This window comes from Callithrix jacchus, chromosome 2 (genome assembly GCF_049354715.1).
Source record: "Callithrix jacchus isolate 240 chromosome 2, calJac240_pri, whole genome shotgun sequence".
Classification (NCBI taxonomy): Eukaryota; Metazoa; Chordata; class Mammalia; order Primates; family Cebidae; genus Callithrix; species Callithrix jacchus.
The window spans coordinates 184611428-184631042 of NC_133503.1; positions in this window are offsets into that span (position 1 = coordinate 184611428).

Below are 19615 nucleotides of genomic sequence, written 5' to 3' on the forward strand. Positions count from 1 at the left end.
ACTGTATTTTTCAACTGTAAGTCTTCAGTCCCTTTTCTAATAAGAATTATGAAAGCAATTTTTTTTGACAAATGTGACTCTAATTTCTAGTGAGCAATTTCATGTATTTTGCAATTTCTATAACTCTTCTTATTAAATGGCCCTTAACCCTAAGCATTCCGAACCTTCAGGCAGACGAAACTTCTGTGTACCATTCTCCAACTGGTAAACACATCTCCATGGTATTGATGTAGTTTGTCTATTTGTTGGTTCATTTGTTGATTGGCTGATTTCATTCCTCAGACTCAGCTCAAATTTATTTATCTATTTTCTTAATTTTAAAATTGTTACAGTTTTTGAATACCTATCCAGAGTCTCTGATAGAAAAAGCATCCATCATCATTCGAAATGTGTAGCTTGTGAACTTTGAATCCAAAGAAAAGTGACAGTAAGTTTTTACCTCTTCCAGAAATCAATTCACAAACTTCCAGAAATCAATTCGCTTTTTCTCCCTAAGGTGCTCTCCATGATATAAGTGTTGGTTTCAGGCTGGCATAGAATCTACCATTCTCTCCTTCTACCATTCATAGGTTCAAACAGCAGTGTTTTATAGCTTTAAAACCGTTAACAGTGATAATTTGTATTTTCAATTTTATTCTCATTTCCCCCCTTTGAATAAAGTACTAACATCATAATTCACACTATTTTGTGTCTTGTGTTCACATGTGTGTATACATAAGTATATATACAAATCTACATGTGTTCATACATGTGTGTATACATATGTGTATATATACAAGTATATATACACTATATATGTATATATATATATATATACACACACATCTATATATACAAGCACATGTATATGTGTAATAGAGTAACTCATACCAATTCCACATTTTATGTGATTTTCTTAATCTGTTTTCTAGGTATGAGGCTACAAGAGACTGGCTTGCCTCAATATTCTCTAAGCACACCTTTCTCCTTGGGCCCTTTCTCTGGCAATTCTGAATATTTCTTCCCTCAATCCACATTGGTTTCTTGTTTTCTTTACAGTTTGATTGACAATGTTTTTATATAATTGATACTTTCCTGTGATATGACTGAATTTTCTTTTTTTCTTCTCAATCCTAACCCCCAAATACCACTTTAAGTTCATAGTCTCACTTTTTCTTTTTTTAGAATCTTGAAAGCCTTTGGTTTTTCTCCTCCATACATGTAATTCAAGAGAAAATGTCATTATAGAGTGAACTCTCAAAATGTATCCAAAAAGATTCCTAAAATCAATGTGATAGTAAAGATGCCACCAGCTCTAACTTTTATAAAATACCATAACTGTTGATTAGATATGATAGCCAGTTATCATCCCTTAATTCAATGCAGGACATTTTCTGTGGTAGAAAATCCTTCTCACTGCAGAATTACTGTAATCTTCTCCAGAAAGCAAACTAAAGTAAAACATCTGAGTAAAGCACATCTTTTGGAGGAAAGATTACCCACTTTTCTGTAAGAAAACATGATACTCTCCTTTTCATAGAGTGACACAGTCAATAAGCCTTCCATGGATAGTTAACAGTCTCACTGAAGCCTGTGATATTTCTACTACTTGTGCAGAATGCTTAGAAATCGATTCTTTTCAACATCAAGATATTTTGTTATTTTCAGGAAAGTAAAAGGCCAGAGCAATAAGAAAAGTATGTGTTGAAGTAATTCAAGGAAACTACAGACTGCAGAAGAAAAAGTGAATTTGAAGAAGAGCAGTGCACAGAACTTACAGCAAAACATATGCAAAACAGCACCAGATGCTTCCCTGCACTGAGAGCTCATTCTAGCTGCAGCATTTATATAATGCTCCTCTCTGGAGTAATCTGGTCTAACTGCACGATGTTTCTTAGCACCATAAGAATTCTTAATTGTTTGTCCCTTTTCTGTTAGTCTTCATTCACATCCATCTGATAACCAGACTTCAGCAATGAAGAGAGAAGGTCTAAGCAGAGACCAGGCCATCACATGGAAGGAACACTTGGCTCATATTCTTCTGCAAAGCAGAGGATTCACTGTCTGATTCCATGGTTGATTTTAGTTCTCCATTTAAACCTAGAATAGTCAGGAGATCACATGGGCCTAGTACAAAGGGGCTGTATGGCCAACTATTCTTGTTCTTATAACCAAGTGTAAAAATTATATTTTGGGAAAATTGTCATAGGTTCCCATAGACTTAAACATTTAACAAATCTCTTTGTATTCATGTTGTTTATTTTACTTTTTCAACTGCTTTTTATAGAAAGAAAGCCTTGGGAACCAAAAAATCACTTTCGTTTTTCATTTTAATTTTGATATAGTAATAAAACCTCAGAAACTGTGCTAGAAATGCTGCAGCATATTACAGAGGCTTAGGGAGTTTTTCTTATTAACTTATGTCAGACAGCCTTGGACTTTGTTTCTGTTTAACGTGGGAAGTAACTCAGGGAATGTATGGTATATTTATTAGATGGAATTTTAAAATCATACCAGGATTCTTGGAATACAGAGCAGGATATTTATTTATTATATCAACATATCCCACAAGCCAATATACCATGGTTTATCATTACACATTTTCACTGATATTTACTCCTCCAGTATTCTTACTTGTAGATAGTAGGACTCACTCATTTCTAGAAGCTGGGCATTTACTAAGGGTATTAATTTTGTTACACACTCACCAGGAGAGGAGAGAAATAAGCAGGGATTCTATGTATTCAGAAACTATACACAAACAAAAGAAATCAGAAAAATTTATGAACAATTATATGCAGACACTATTATAGTGGAAACACTTCTCTACTCCCACTATCACCTAAAGAAATAAGGAATAAACCCAAGATTCCTGCTCATACATCCCCACCAACCCCTGCAAACCAGATATGTTAACGCTCAGGCTTGCTAGCAGATAGGGTCTCCTGTGGTCAATAACTGTCTCATTTCTACTTTTGAGTGTCTAAAGACAGGTTTGGGCAAATACAAAAACACAAAACAACTTAGCTGAAAGCAAGCCTGAGAAATGAACAGTTTAAGTTTAAAGATTCTGTAGTGTAGGAAGACGTGTAGAAGTAGTTTGAAAACAGTGATTGAGTGTGACTTCCATAGTAATGGCTACCTCAGTTGTCACCTGTACTTTGAATTTTAAATACATGAGGCTTGAATCTCATACACTCTAACTTACAGAAGTTCAATGGCTTCTCCACGTTTTGTGAATTCCTAGGGGTTTAAATTCTTTGGGACACCCATTCGTTTGATGATATACTGTTTCCATTAAATAACTGGTTCTCATTTCGACCTGTATCTCGAGAGTTGTGCATTTCTGAGTTGATCTAGAATTGAATCAAAGTCCCAATCACTATGCATGCCAACATTTATGTATTTTAATATTGTTCTAGGATTTTGATATATTTGAGGGAGGTTATGTAATTAAATTATGTTTTGCTTCAGCTCCTACTGTCATCACCCATTCCTTCAACCCAGCTGGTCTCAGAAGACATGTTATGACACCAACACACCCACATTCCCACTCATTTCTTATTTATCAGTGTTTTCCTATCTTTTCAGATAACCCTAGCTCATTCTAGACATACTCAGAAACCTCAAGTTTAGAACAAGATCTATTCCAAAACTAGACAGCCCTCCTCTTGGAAATAGTTCTGTATCCGTCTCTTAAAATATTGATATCTCCCCAATACAGACATAAAGCCTCATAAGAAAAAATGACTTGATAACAATAATTTAAAAATAAATTATGTAGGCCAGGTGTGATGTCTCACACCTGTAATCCCAGCACTTTGAGAGGCTGAGGCGGGCAGATCACCTGAGGTCAGAGGTTCAAGACCAGCCTGGCCAACATGATGAAACCCTATCATCTCCACTAAAAATACAAAAATTAGCCATTTGTGTTAGCAGACACCTGTAATTCCAGCTACTTGGGAGGCTGAGGCAGGGAGAATCTCTTGAACCCGGGAGGTGGAGGTTGCAGTGAGCCAAGATCATGTCACTGCACTCCAGCCTGGGTGACAGAGTGAGACTCTGTCTCAATAAATAAATAAATAATGTAATAATAACAATTCTCATTATAGAAGACTTTAGAATTCTTCCTCAAAAATTGCTAATAGTCTCTCTAAAGAACTAAAATACACATGAGAAAAAATAAACTTATAATAGGTAACACGCAAAATAATAAGAGTAGCACATATACCATGTACTACTAGAGTTTAACCAAAATGGAGGTGAAAATGATGATTGGTCATTGCCAAAGGAATATATATACCTATTAAATTCCTCTTCCATGTATGCTTTATTTGTTCCAATAAAGCATCAAGTGAAGCAAATCTTTCTTAATAAAATTAAGGCTTGATATACACAAATCATAATATTCCCCAATTCATTTGAAAAGCAAGAGAAAGTATTTTCCAAACTAAAATAGTCTTATATGATAATTGTTTGATGTTTGGCATTTCAACACATTATAAGCACCTGCAATAAATTCCACTTAAATGTATCTTTAGCTTGCATATTATTTAGTAAGACAAGGTCTCGTCAGAATGCAGATGATGAAGGCTATTATCATGAACTGTCAACAATTAAAATTCAAGGGTTTTAATTCAGATTTCTCTTTACTTGTATATCAATTATTAAAAAGTTATTGGATTCAGTAAGTAATATAGACTGTGAATCGTTTTTGTGGGGGATGGGTCAGAGTGGTGGGAAAAACTATAAAGAAAGAACACAAACCTTCTGTAAGGTCTGAAGGTTCTGCAGAGCCTGGTGGCAGAATAGCTGAAGTCAAGTGTTCTATAACGCTGGGGCAGAGGGCAAGGAATAGGTACAAGGGAGTACAGGGGAATTTATCTTAAACGGGCTTATTTACTTATGTTGACCAGGAACCGGCCTTTGATCATCTGCACATTTGATATTCTCAGAAAAGGGAACAATAAATGTTAATTACCTACAGGTTATGTTTGCTCCAGGCTTTTTGCATTGTGCCTGCACTGAATAAAAGCAAGCAGCTCCAGCTTCTCAGGGCTGCTCTCAGGCCACTAGAGCCAGGTGGTCATCAAGCTGCCTTTACGCTGCATACCTGTTTCTGAACACTCATTTCATCTGTCAGCTAGTGTTTGCGGGACCGACCTGACATCTTTTAACATTGTAATTGTTTAAATAGTTTATCAATTTATACAGAATTCTGTTGATCTCATATAAGAAATGCTTATCTGATTTTCATGTTGTAGTATTTGCTCTTTCAACTCTAGGACATTGTTCAGTTCCCCTTTATTCCCATTGTGTCTTTATTGAGATTTGCATATAGAGTTACTCAAAACAAAAGTATTCAAAGAGTCAGGAATGCATGGGAGAAAATAACCAGTTGTTGAGAAAGGGAGAAGAGCATGTAGTTGATTCATGTGTGTCTTTTTATTCACTGATTGTGACTATTATTATAATTGATCCTAATGGAACAATGGAACAATAGAAAACATAAAACAGTTCCCTTTAAAGCACCAGCAAATGCCTGATACGTTTTCCACTGCAGCTTTTGCAGGCTTCTGTCTTCTGGATTTCTTTGTCTCATTCAACGACATCTTTGTGGATCACCTTTTAAGTCTCAGTGTCTTCTACGTTTCTGCTTTTTGGTCCTTTTTAATTATTATTATTCTTGCTGTTTTTTTTAACTGATTTAAAACTTTATTGTTAATTTTTAAAATGGGGAAGAAAAACTTTTATTGGCAACCATCAAAGATATTCACAACAAGACTCAGACCCAAGGTAGAGACCCCTAAACAGATGATTTTCCCTCAACTCCTCAGGCTGGAACAGATGTTAAACCAAGCTTGAGAAATCACTCCAACGCTGGCCACAAACTAATCTCTACATCCTGGCCTTCATCCTGGTTGGAAGCTGGTTCAGTTCATCCAAGGGCTCAGTTCGAGGGCATTCATGGCTTTCTCAAGTTTGAGCATCCCTCGCTCCTGGCGCTGGCAGTGCCACTCAGCCATAGACTGGAGCATCCACTTGGCTCGGAGCTTGTATATATAGGAGCCGTAAACCACAACCTCGGTGAAGTCTGGAGACTCCAGAGCCTTCAGCTCGAGCATAGCCTTGCTCACCTGCTCGATGTAAGGGATTTGACATCGGTCCCGGCCGAACATGGCTTCCATCAGCTGCATCTGGACCTGGAATACTTCTGGATCTTTCAGGTCTTCCTCTTTTCAGATTCTTTTAGCTATCATAAATTATTTCCTAAATTCAGTTTAAAAAACTGTCATAAGTACCAGAAACACTCTTAGTAAACAATTATGAGTATTTACATCAATATGTCTAACAGAAATGCAATATCATTTCCAAAACCACAATATATCTCTTTATCTCCATCATTACTCAGCATCCAGATAAACTCATAATTAATCTTTGTCTTCTCACTCAACATTCAATCATTTATAAAACCTTGTGCATTTTATCTAAAAACTGTTTGAACATATTCTCTCATCTCCATTCCCACAGTTAATGCCTTTGTAAAAATCTCCCACTATCTCTTGTTGCCACAGAATATTTTTTCTAAAGCATAACTATTATTATTCTCAATGATATTATTTCTCTTTTTAGGTTTTATTTTTAATTTACTTTTATTTTTTAATTTTACTTGGAGTTCTGGGATATATGTGCAGAACAAGGAGGTTTGTCACATAGGTATACATGTGCCATGGTGGTTTGCTGCAACTGTCAACCCAACATCTAGGTTTTAAACTCTGCACGCATCAGGTATTTGCAGAGGTATTTGCTCTCCCTCCCCTTCCTCCCAGCCCCCACAGGTCCCAGTGTGTGATGTTCTCCTCCCTGTGTCCATGTGTTGTCATTTTTCAACTCCCACTTATGAGTGAAAACGTGCAGTGTTTGGTTTTCTGTTCCTGTGTTAGTGTGCTAAGAATGATGGTTTCCAGCTTCATCCATGTCCCCGATGAAGGATATGAACTCATCCTTTTTATGGCTGCACAATGATATTATTTCTAAAGCATTATTCTTTCCACAAATATTGTTCTAAAGTATAATTATATAATTATCATAATTTTGTTTCTGTAAATTTTTCCCACAAAATTTTAGGAAAAATATATGATATAGGAAATGAAAACATACTCTGATTACATTGTTTTCTCTCACTCTGATCCCTTAATTGAAATGCAACATCATTTCCAATGTAGATTTTCATTCTAACCTACCTTCTATGCCTGCTTCAGTGCCCTACATTCTATCTATAGTCAGGGAACCCAAAACTCAGCTCAAATATTCTCTTCCTTTTCATTTTATTTTACTTTATTTTTCCTCTCTTTTGAAATCTTCTTACATATAATTTTTCACTATGTTCACCCCACCTGTATGCTCATCTTCCAATGTGTTTTGGACATTTCGATTTCTATAATTCTTAGTGCTCTAATCTTATTGTGAACTTATTCATATTAATCATTATAATTATGTAAATTTTATATAATTTTTCTCTAAGATTGGACAACTTGAAGACAGGAAAAATTTAAATTATATATTTAAATTTCCGGATCCTAGTAAATTACTTGGAATGTTAGGTACTAATAATATTTTTGAAATACATTAATTAATTTACGGGAATAATGTTTTCTATAAAACTTTTCTGGTCTTCAAATAAATAACCTTTCTCTTTGTATGTACTAAGTCCCCCATGAATGCTTTTGGCCCCCCTTTCTCATTTCCTTTGTGAAATATATTAAGGGCTCTCTCTCTTACTTGCTTTCCCTAGTTGTCTTTTTCAAGTTCTTTCCCTTATCCACAGAAATATACTCTTCAACATATTTACTAAAACAAGAGCTTGGGATCTCTGATGCTCAGAGTATGCAAAATATTAGTGCCTCTCTCTCTCTCTCTCTCTCTCTCTCTCTCTTCTCTTTTCTTTTTCTGCCAAATTCTTGTAAAAAATATTCTTTGCTCTCTATGAATCTTTTTATCTCAGAGGGTCCAAGCTCGTGAGCACAAAAAGCCCAGGAAATTCATGCAATCTTGCATATTGGTGCCACTGAAAATTTATGATCTGCAGGCACAGCTGGGGCTTCAGGGAAGCTATGCCAACTTTCTCTTTCCACTTGCTCAACTTACCCTCTAATGGAACTCAGTACCTATTCCTATTCTGCATAGTTGTCCAATAGCCCTCTTCCTTATACCTCCTCCCATTCACATTTACTTCTAACACATGGCTCCAGTGGTTGTCAAACTCACTATTTCTCCTCCCACTAGCCCCTGTAAACACCATTCTACTTTCTGTCTCAATGATTTTGACTACTTTAAGGACCTCATGTAAGTGGAATCATGTATTATTTGTCTTTTGAGTACTGGCCTATTTCACTTAGCACAACACACTCAAGTTTCATTTATGTTGTAGCTCAGAGCAGAATTTTCAAATCCTTTCTAAATGCTGAATAACATTTCATACCAACTTTTAAAATTCCATTTATCTGTCATCAGAAATGGGTTGCTTCCATGTTTTAGCTATTTTGAATAATTCTGCTATGAATGTAGGTGTAAAAGAATCTCTTCAAGACCCTCCTTTCAATTCTTTTGCATATATATGTGCAGAAGTGGAATTGCTGGAATATATGGCAATTCTATTTTTATTTTTTTTGAGAAATTGTCATACTGTTTTCCACAGCAGCTATTCCACTTTTCATCCGAACCAATAGTGCAAGAGGTCTAATTTCTCTCCATCTCATATCCTCACCAACAATTGTAATTTCTGTTTGTTTTCTTTTCACAGTAACTATCCTAATATTTTTGAGCTGGCCTCTCACTACGGATTTGATTTGAATTTCCCTGATTGTGTAGTGATGTTAAGCATCTTTTCATGTGCTTATTAGGAATTTACTTATCTTCTTCGGAAGAAAGTTTATTCAAATGTCTTGCCCATTTTTGAATTAGGTTGTTTCTTTGGAGTTGTTGAATTTTAGGAATTGTCTGTGCCTTTTAGATCCTAATTCCTTAACAGATATATGATTTGCAAATATTTTCTTTCATTTCGTGGGTTGCTTTTGTATTCAATTGATGGTAACTTCTGATGCACAATTTTAAAGAATTATAAATTTCAACTGTTTTTCCTTTCTTTCCAATCGTTTTGATGCCATATCCACAAAATAATTAACAAATCCTGTGTCATGAAGCTTTGGCCATAGTTTTTGTCTAAGACCTCTATAGTTCTAGAACATACAGTTAGTCACATTTGTTTACTGGATCAATAGATCATAGATTGAGTTAATTTTTGCATATGCCATTAGGTAAGGGTCCAACATTCTTTTGTTTGTTTGCATGTTGATATCCAGTTTTTCTTCACCCTTTGTTGAAAAGACTTATTTTTCTATAAGTCCAAAATTACTTCCTAATAAATGCAAGGGTTTATTTCTGTAGTCTAGTCATTACATTAGCGTATATACCTCTGTGTATATGTGTGTGTGCCTATAGTGTTTTAATTACTGTGGATTTGTAGTAATTTTTGAAATCAGGATTTGTGAATCCTCCAGTTTTGTTCTTTCATTTTAGAATTGTTTTGCCTACGAAGGATACCTAAAAATTCCATATAAATTTTAGAATAAATTTTTTTTCTATTTCTGTAGAAAAATAAGCAATTGGGATTTGGACAGGGGTTGCATTAAATCTGAAGATCACGTTGGATAATATTGATATTTTAACAATAGTTAAGTTTTCCAATCCATGAATTTTTTTCATTTATTTATGTCTTCTTTAATTTCTTTCAGCAATGTTTGTATTTTCATTGTATAAGACCTTAACCTCCTTAGTTACATCAATTCTTACATATTTTATTATTTTTGATGTTAGTATATATTAAATTGTTTTCTTAATTTCCTTCTGATTTATGTTACTTTTACATAAAGCAACTGATTTTTTCTTGTTGACTTAGTACCCTGCTTCTTTTCTGGATTTGTTTATTAGTTCTGATATGTTTTATTTTGTGGAATCTTTAGTTTTGTTGTTTTTTTCTTCATGTAAGTTCATATCATCTGCAAACAAAGATAGTGTTACTTCTTCATTTTATTTTGATGTCTTTTTTTTAATTGCCTAATTGCTCTGGCGAATCCTTTGATACTATGCTGAATAGAAGTGAAGGAAGCAGTATACTTTTCTTACTCCTATGTTAAAGGAAAAGCTTTCAGTCTTTTGTCATTAAATATGACATTCTCTGTGAGTTCCTCACATCTAGATTTTATTGTTAGTTTTCTTCTATTTCTAATGTGTTGACTTTTTTTATCATGAAAAGATAATAAATTTCCTTTACTTTTTCCTCTTCATTATTTTAATATGGTATATTAAATTGCATGTTTTTTAGTGCTAAACCATTATTGCATTTCAGAAATAAATCTCACTTGGTCATATTGTATAAGCATTTTAATAGGCTGCTAAGTAGGGGTTTGCTACTATTGTAGTGTCACCTACAGGCTTTAGTATTAGGGTAATGCTGGTCTCATATAACATGTTATAGAGTATTTTCTTTTAAAGTTTTTTTTTTTAAATTTTTTATTGGATTTTAGGTTTTGGGGTACATGAGCAGAGCATGCAAGACAGTTGCATAGGAACACACATGGCAGTGTGCTTTTCTTTCCTTCTCCCCTTCACCCACATTTGGCATTTCTCCCCAGGCTATCCCTCCCCACCTCCCCCTCCCACTGGCCCTCCCCTTTTCCCCCCAATAGACCCCAGTGTTTAGTACTCCCCTTTCTGTGTCCATGTGTTCTCATTTTTCATCACCCGCCTATGAGTGAGAATATGCGGTGTTTCATTTTCTGTTCTTGTGTCAGTTTGCTGAGGATGACGAAAGACTGGTGTTAGTTCACTAACTCTTTAGTAGTTTTTACCAATAAAGCCATTAAGCATTTTGTTCATGAGAGATTTTTGATTACTAACTCGATCTCCCTCCTAGTTACATTTCTATTTAGAATTTCTGTTTGTGTGTGTGTGTGTGTGTGTGTGTGTGTGTGTGGTTTGCTCTTGGTCAGTTTTGTGTTTTTAGGAATGTGTCTATTTCATCTATATTACCAATTGCCTTGATAATTTTATTCAAATGCTCATGCTACTCTCTTATTTTCCTTTTCATTCCTATAAAATCTCTAGTAAAGTCTGCCCTTTCATTACTCATTTTATTAATTTTAGTATTTTCTATTTTTTTCTTAGTATATCTAGCTAAAGGTATGTTAATTTTGTCAATTATTTTACAGTGCCAATTTTTGGTTTCTTACATTTTTATATTATTTTTCTCTCATCTCTTTTGTTTATGGTTGCTCTAATTTTTCATATTCATTATTAAGCTAGCTTTGGGTTTAGTTTGTTCTTCCCTTTCTAGTTTCTTAAGCCGTAAGTTTAATGGGCTAAATTGATCACACTTTAAAAAAAGTAGTCATTTATAGCTATACCTTCTTCTCTACCACTGCATTCTCTCTTTTTTTTTTTTTTTTTTTCTGCCTGGGTCCACTCGTGAATGTTTTTCAGTAGTCGGCCCTCTCTGTACCTGCAGATTCTACATTCACAATCAGAAACTTATCAAGATTCCATATTTTCAGGATATGAAACCCAAGGATATGGAGGGCTGACTTCATATATGCGGGTTCAACAGGGCCACATGCGCAGATTTTGGTATCTGAGGAGGGTCCTGGAACCAGTCCCCAGTGGATACCAATGGGCAACTATTTGTTCTGTATCCAAATCCAGCTCTTTTTTTTCCTTTTTTTTTTTTTTTTTATTCTCATCCAATGTGGCTAGAACTTGGTGTTTTTACTAACCATATCCTCTTGTATCTCTCTCTTTTTTTTTATAAATGAAAAAAATCCTCAGCCAAAACACAAAATACTTTCACAAAAGTATGATTATTAATTGTTATTATTTATTGAGTATGGCTCTACTCTCAGTATATAAATTGTGCCTTAGCCTTCCTTCCTACTTTCATAACATATCTGATATTTTTTTGTGAACTCCCTAAATTCCTTAGCCTCCCAAAGTGTTGTGATTATATGCATGAGCCACTGTGACTAGCCATCTTTTTTTCTGAAATCTACCTCCTTCTAGCCTGTGCATAAAATTTTCTAACATTGTAAGCTCTAGTGAAAGAATGCAATTTTCAATTAATAAAAAACCTGAAACTGCAATAAGTGTAATTGTAAAGACGACAGATGGATAAATTTATAATAAAGGGAAAAAAACAGCCTAAGAAGGCCGAGCATACCCAAAATCAGAACCCCTCTCCCTCTACAGGGGATTGCAGTTCCTCATCAGCAACAGAACAAGCCCTGATGGAAAAGGACTGTGTTCCATTATCTGAAGTAGGCTTCAGAAGGTGGATGATAAGAAACTTCTGGGAATTAAAAGAACTTGTTCTAACCCAATGTAAAGAAACTAAGAACTTTGAAAAAAGGTTTGACAAAATGCTGAAAAGAATAGACAATATAGAGAGGAATATAAATGAACTAACGGAGTTGAAAAATACGACACGAGAACTTAGTGAAATATGGCCAAGTTTAAACAGCAGAATGGATCAAGCAGAAGAAAGGATATCAGAGGTTGAAGACCAACTTAATGAAATAAAATGACAAGACAAGAATAGAGAAAAAAGGATGAAAAGGAATGAGCAAAGTCTCCAAGAAATATGGGACTATGTGAAAAGACCCAATCCACGTTTGATCGGTGTACCTGAATGTGATGGAGAGAATGAATCCAAGCTGGAAAATACTTTTCAGGATATTATTCAGGAAAATTTTCCCAATCTAGAAAAGCAGGGCACTATTCAACCCCAGGTAATACAGAAAACACCACAAAGATATTCCTCAAGAAGAGCAACCCCAAGGCACATAATCGTTAGATTCACCAGGATCAAAACGAAGGAGAAAATACTAAGGGCAGCCAGAGAGAAAGGCCAGGTTACCCATAAAGGGAAGCCTATTAGACTTACAGCAGATCTCTCAGCGGAAACCCTACGAGCCACAAGAGAGTGGGGGCCAATATTCAACATCCTTAAAACAGAACTTTCAGCCTAGAATCTCATATCCTGCCAAACTAAGCTTCACAATTGAAGGAAAAATAAAATCTTTTATGAACAAGCAAGTACTCAGAGATTTTATTACCACCAGGCCTGCTTTACAAGAACTTCTGAAAGAAGCATTATACATAGAAAGGAACAACCAGTATGAGCCTTTCTAAAAATATACCAAAAAGTAAAGAGCATCAACATAAAGAAGAATTTACATCAACAAATGGATAAAATAGCCAGTTAACATTGAATGGCAGTAACCCTAAGTTTAAATCAACTAAATCCCCCAATCAAAAGATACAGCCAAAACCTAATGGTATACCCAAAGATACACAAAGACTCAAAACAAAGGTTTGGAGAAAAATTTACCAACCAAATGGAGAGCAAAAATAAATAAATAAACAAAAATCAGGAGTTGCAATTCTCACGTTTGATAAAATAGATTTCAAAGCAACAAAGATACAGTGGTAAAAGGATCAATGCAACAATAAGAGATCTTAATGCCCAGATACATAAGACCCATAACGAGATTTAGACTCAATGAGACAGAAAATTAATAAGGATATCCAGAACTTCAACTCAGATCCAGAACAAGTAAACTCAATAAATATTTATAGAGTTCACCATTTTAAATATACAAAATATTGATCGGCCATTATTAATACCCATTTTTAGAATGAAGCAATATTCCTGTTCTCTCTCCCTCTTTTTCTTCCTTTTTCTTCCTCTCCTTCTCTCCTTTTTTTACTTTTCAACATCCTAGTTCCTCTACTCAATACATTCCTCTGAACACCTGATTCCTTGTGATTCTCCGGTCCCACTGAAACCTCCAATCTATTAAAAAAAAAAAAAAAAAAAAAAAAAAAACAGAAAATGCACTTGGGGCACATGGAGGCACAGTGCAGTGTTGTTGGAAAATAGTTATTCAGCACTTTCAGTGAGCGGGATGGGCACAGAGAAATGTCCCATGTGATAGGATGGCCTGTGCTGACACTGGAGTCACACATCACTGTGTTCCAGTCAGCACTGCCCCTCTGTAGGTTTCTCTTTGTGGGTTTGTCTTTTTGTAAAGAATTGTTCACTTATTGCAGTTTCAGGTTTTTTATTAATTGAAAATTGCATTCTTTCTATCATTGCATTCTCTATGTCCTATACGTTTTGGTATATTGTGTTTTTATTTTAAATTGTCTCAAAGTATTTTCCATTTTGGGGGGGATTTATGACCTAATGTGATCTATCCTAGAATATATCCCAGGTGCACTTCAGAAGGATGTATATTATATTGTTGGCTTAAGTATTCTTGTATGCCTGTTATATCTAGCTCTTTCAGTGTCATTTAATACTTCTATTTTTTAACTTATCTTTTGACTAATTCTTCTAGCCATTGTGGATAATGGGCTATTAAAGTCTTCAACTATTATTTTAGAAAATTTCTCCCTTCAATTCTATTAATTTTTGCTGCATATATTTTACAGTCTGCTTTTTGAAAAAGGTATATTTTTATAATTATTAAATATTGTTGATTTACTAAAACTGTACCAAAATGTAACAGTCTTCTTTGTCTCTTGTAAACTTTCTTAACTAAAGTCTACTTTGTTTGGTATTAATATGACCATACCTGCTCTCTTTAGTAACTATTTGCATAAAATACATTTTTCCAACCTTTAACTTTCCATCTATTAATGTCTTTGATTCTAAAGTTAGTCTCTTGTAGATAACATACAGGTGAATTATGTTTTTATCCATTCTGCCACTCTCTGTCTTTCAATTAGTGAGTTTAATTTACTTACATTTAAATTACTAAGGAGAAGAGATTTAATTCTGTAATTTTTCTGCTTGCATTCTGTCTGCTTTATGGCTTTTAGTTGCACATTTTCTGTATTACTGTCTTTTGCTCTTAGCTGATTTTTTATAACAAAACATTTAAATTCCATTTTCATTTTCCTTTGAATAATTCTATAGCTACAATCTTTGTGGTTACCATGGGGACAATAACATCCTAAAGATACAAGAGTAACTTGAACCTAGTAAGCTTAGCTTCAATAGCATAGAGTAATTGTTTTTGTAACAGGTCTATCCCACCCCCTTGGGTTTTTGATGTTGCAAAATTGCTTCTTTATACATTGTGTACCCTCAAAACATAAACTAAAAACTTTGCAATGCATTAGTCTCTTCAATTATGTAGAAAACAAAACTTGAAGTTATAAACCAAAGTTACAATAATCATTTATAAATGAACGGGTAGAGTTATACACTCCCGTACAATAATACACATTTTTTAATTGCCCATATATTTACCTTGACTGGGATTTCTTTTTTTCCATATGGCAACAAATAACTGTCGGCTGTTCTTTTATTTCAGGCTGCATGACTCTTTATAGCATTTATTGTAGGAAGGTCAAGTATGTAAAAATACTAATAAAAGCAAACCCCCTTAAGCTTTTGTTAAACTGAAAATGTCTTAATTTATTTATCACTTTGAAGAACAGTTTTCCTAGATATAGGATTCTTGGTTGACAGGTTTTTTTTTTCTTTTAGCACTTTGCATATACCATCCCACTGCATTCCAGCCTTCTAAGCTTCTTATGAGAAATCTGCTAATAATCTTATTGAGAATTCATTGTATATGACTTTGCTTTTCTCTTGATGCTTTCAAAATTCTGTTTTTATTTTTGGCATTTAAAAGTTTGACTGTGATGTCTTGTTATGAGTCATCTCAACAGCAAGATGAGTCATCTTGTTTGAGATCATCCTACTCAAAATTCACTGAGCTTTCTATATATTTATATTCATGTTTTTCATAAAATTTGTCAAGTTTTCAGTCATTATTTATTTCAATATTCTCTGTCTCTCCCTCTCTTCTCCTCAACATTTTCACAGTGCATATGTTGGTCTACCTCATTGTGTCTCATAGGTCCCTTATGCTCTGTTTACTTTTCTTCAATATTTCTGTTTTTTCAGACTCAATAAATTTTATTATCCTAACATCCAGTTCTCTGACTCTTTATTCCACCTATTCAAATCTGTCTTTTAACCCTTCTTTTAAAGTTTTTTTTTTTTGTTATTACACTTTTGGCTCTAATATTTGTTTTTGACTTATTTTTAGGTTTTCTATATCATTATTGATATTTTCATCAAATATTACGGTATTTTCTTTACTTTGTCCACACCTTCTTTTAGTTCCTTGAGCATCTTTCAGTTCCTTGAGATAGTTGTTTTAATATTTTTGCCTAGCAGGTCTGCCTTCAATTCTTTCTGAGGGACAGTTTTTATTTTTGTTTTGTTTTGTTTACCTTTGAGACCATATTTTCCTATTCCTTTGTATGCCTTGAGATTTCTTGTTTACAACTAAATATTTGAATCTAAAAATGTAGAAACTCAGGAAATCAGATCATCCCCTACCCCTATAGTTGGCTTACTGTTTTGTTTTTTGTTTTCATTTTTTTTCTTTGGATTTTTTCGATTATTCCAAAGATCATCCCATTGTGTAAACATAAGGTCTTCTCAAGTATTTTCTGACCCTACTTCTTTTCCTGGGCATGCTTGGTAACTTTCTAATTTTATGCTAATATCCTAGTCTTCACTGTCTAGCTCCTAAATAGAAAACAGATAAAAAGAAGGAAAAAGGTCCCAGCCCTATAAATCTCCTGAAAGACACATTACTTAGAGAGGGAGGGGCTTGCAACATTGAGGGAAGCTGTGACAACAATGGCTACTATCTCTCTTGTGCTCTTCTGTGATTAGCAATCAGTGATCATAGCACAGATCTCCAATATTGGAAGGCAGGGTCATTTTTTTCTAACCTTGGCCAGCACACGCTATATGCAATCTATTCTAGAAATACATGCACAGCTGCCTGCCATAGGGCTTAAGAGTGGGATGCTAACTGTTACTGTGCTAAGAGCTTAAATGGACCAAATTAACTACAAATTAACCATCTAAGTTGTCACTGGAAATTGTAAGCCTTCAATAGACTCTAGAGTTCTAAAATAGTTACGTTAGTCAGATTCTGCCAGTGCAATTTTTGTCTACATAGCAGAGATAGATTTTTGATACATCCTACTATACCATCTTCCCAGAATCACAACCTTTAGTTTTAATTTGACTTATTTTTGTTCTTTCCACCTACTCAATTATATGTTCCACAAATTAATACCCAGATTATTAGTTTCTGTTATATTATCTGCTGGTTCCTGAAAATTCAACATTATCAAGAGTATGGGCTTTTGAATTCAATAGACACTTATTGGTTATGTATCATTAGACAAGGTAATCATCTTGCTTAAGCTCACTTTATGTGTAAAATGGGATGATATTTATTTTATAGAGTTTTGCATGTCAAATAAAACAGTTTTTGGAGAATTCTTAGCTGAGGACTTGTCATGTGATGGTTATTCTATTATTCCAAACATGGGAATTATTTTATTGTTTTCCATTGAACACATATTTATTGAAAAACTAATATATGCCAGGTACAATTCCTGAAAATGCTGGGGGGTCAGTGTTGTACAAAACCAGTTCTTTTCCATCATGAAGCTTATAGTGTAGTGGAAAATACACATAAGAACAACAGCAAAACAAATTTAACTAGAGATAAATATTATGACAGAAAAAAACTGAGATGAAATGTAAGTAAGCATGCTATTTATCATTCACTTTTTTTTCAGTCATCCACGTAGGTTGAAAATGTAAAGCCTTCCTAAGCTGCACCTGTTCTTATTAGGTTGCAAAGTCATGCAGAGACCTCCTTTCAGAATGCTTTTTAATATTAATTCGTTCTGCTAATTTCCGACATCAGCACACTGGTTCTACCCATAATTACTTCTTAGGGAGACCTTGGCAAGTTTCTTCCTAGTGATTGTTGACTTTCAGTGGGGTCCCATCTAGTACTAAAGTGATACGATTTTGTTGTATAGAGATTCCCAAAGCATACTGACAAGTTTAGTACATATCTGTTTAAAAACATAAAACCGAAATGCTCTCAACTACCCAATTACTGTCAGTCTGGCATCCAAAGTGTTACAAATTATGAGGATTTCCGTTTTTGTTGTTTACCTTCACAGGCCTTACGTGTTCCGGCCACACACCCCATCTTTGCTGTTTCTCCAACACCCCTCTCCCATCACCCACCTCCTTTAACATTTTACTTCTGCTTCTGTTGTTCCTTCCATCACCACTGCCGTCTTCTTCTCCCTGTAAGTTACTTTTTATTCTCTTTGATAAGGATAACTGCAAGGCTATCTTTTTTTAACAGGGTCTTTCTGTTGTTTCAGAGGAGGCCTGATTTATCTTGACTACTTGTTACTTTTGAACTGCTATTGAAGAAAGCAGGTAAATTACCCTCCGGTGTGTTGCTTACTTGAGAACTCCTTATCTATCTACCAGATCGCAAACTCCTGGGTGACTGACTACCCAAACTATGCTACACTGAAAATACGAAAAACACAGAGTAGCCTGTTCTCTCCTTTACTTAATTACTTTTCTGTAACTGAGAATATACGGCTATCTAATGCAAAGAGTTGCTCAATACATATTTGCTGAACTGAGTCAATTAAATCAAAGAAGTGTGTCTCTGATAGGTGTTACAACACTTCGCAATTTGGACTTTAATTGAGTGTAACTTCATGATCGTACATACCTTATGGCCTTTTCAGTCTTCATTTGCAAGATGCTTTAGCACATATTATAAATTTTTATTTATATTATATGATGCTGAAAGTTGCAGAGACAATGACTACTACCTGGAATTTAATACCTACTGGGAATTTAAGCAGTTAAAGGTTCTTATACAGTTTCCTTTAATGAATGGAGAAATGCAGTATTCCAAAGAAAATGTAACTAAAAGGGTACTTGACCAAACAGTGTGAAATTGAGATAATCAACCACCTCCTTATTAGAAACTGAGAAAGACTACATATCAGGGTTTGGCTAATGTGACTCCATATGCTCTTTCTTTCTTTTGCTTTTTTGCTCCCCTCCCTCCTCAAGCATGTGGAAAATGAGAAAGCGGCCTGGTCTTTAATAGTTTGCTTTGTGTTTCTTTATTATGGTCAGTCACAGCAGTTGAGCAATGAATGTTTCACTTTAAGAAGAAAATCTTCTTAACCTTGAAAGGATGAATCAGGTGTAAATGCTCTATTTGATACATTCAGAAGGATCCTTTTGTGGATTAATGCTTTAAAATTGAAAAAAATGTTTATACATTGAAGTCTGACTTGGACCCTGGTTCAAAAATATCTGCAAACATCACCTCTTGTTCCTTAGGAGAAACCAAATTGTTTACCATGATGTTTCTAAAATAAATCATTATAATGAGATGTTCTTTAATTAATCCAACTCATACGGGCTACTGGAGACATTGTTTATAGCAAAAAGCATTTGTCAGTATATATAATTTTGTTACTGAATATATTCCTACATGTTTGAATGAGAAAGATCCTATCACACATGGCTACTCTGCAGCAATTTTTATATGATAATTGCAGGTGAGGATGTATAATTATAAGTTATCAGCTGGTTAAGAAGGGGTAAAATTTTAAAATGCAAAAATCAGCAATAACACTG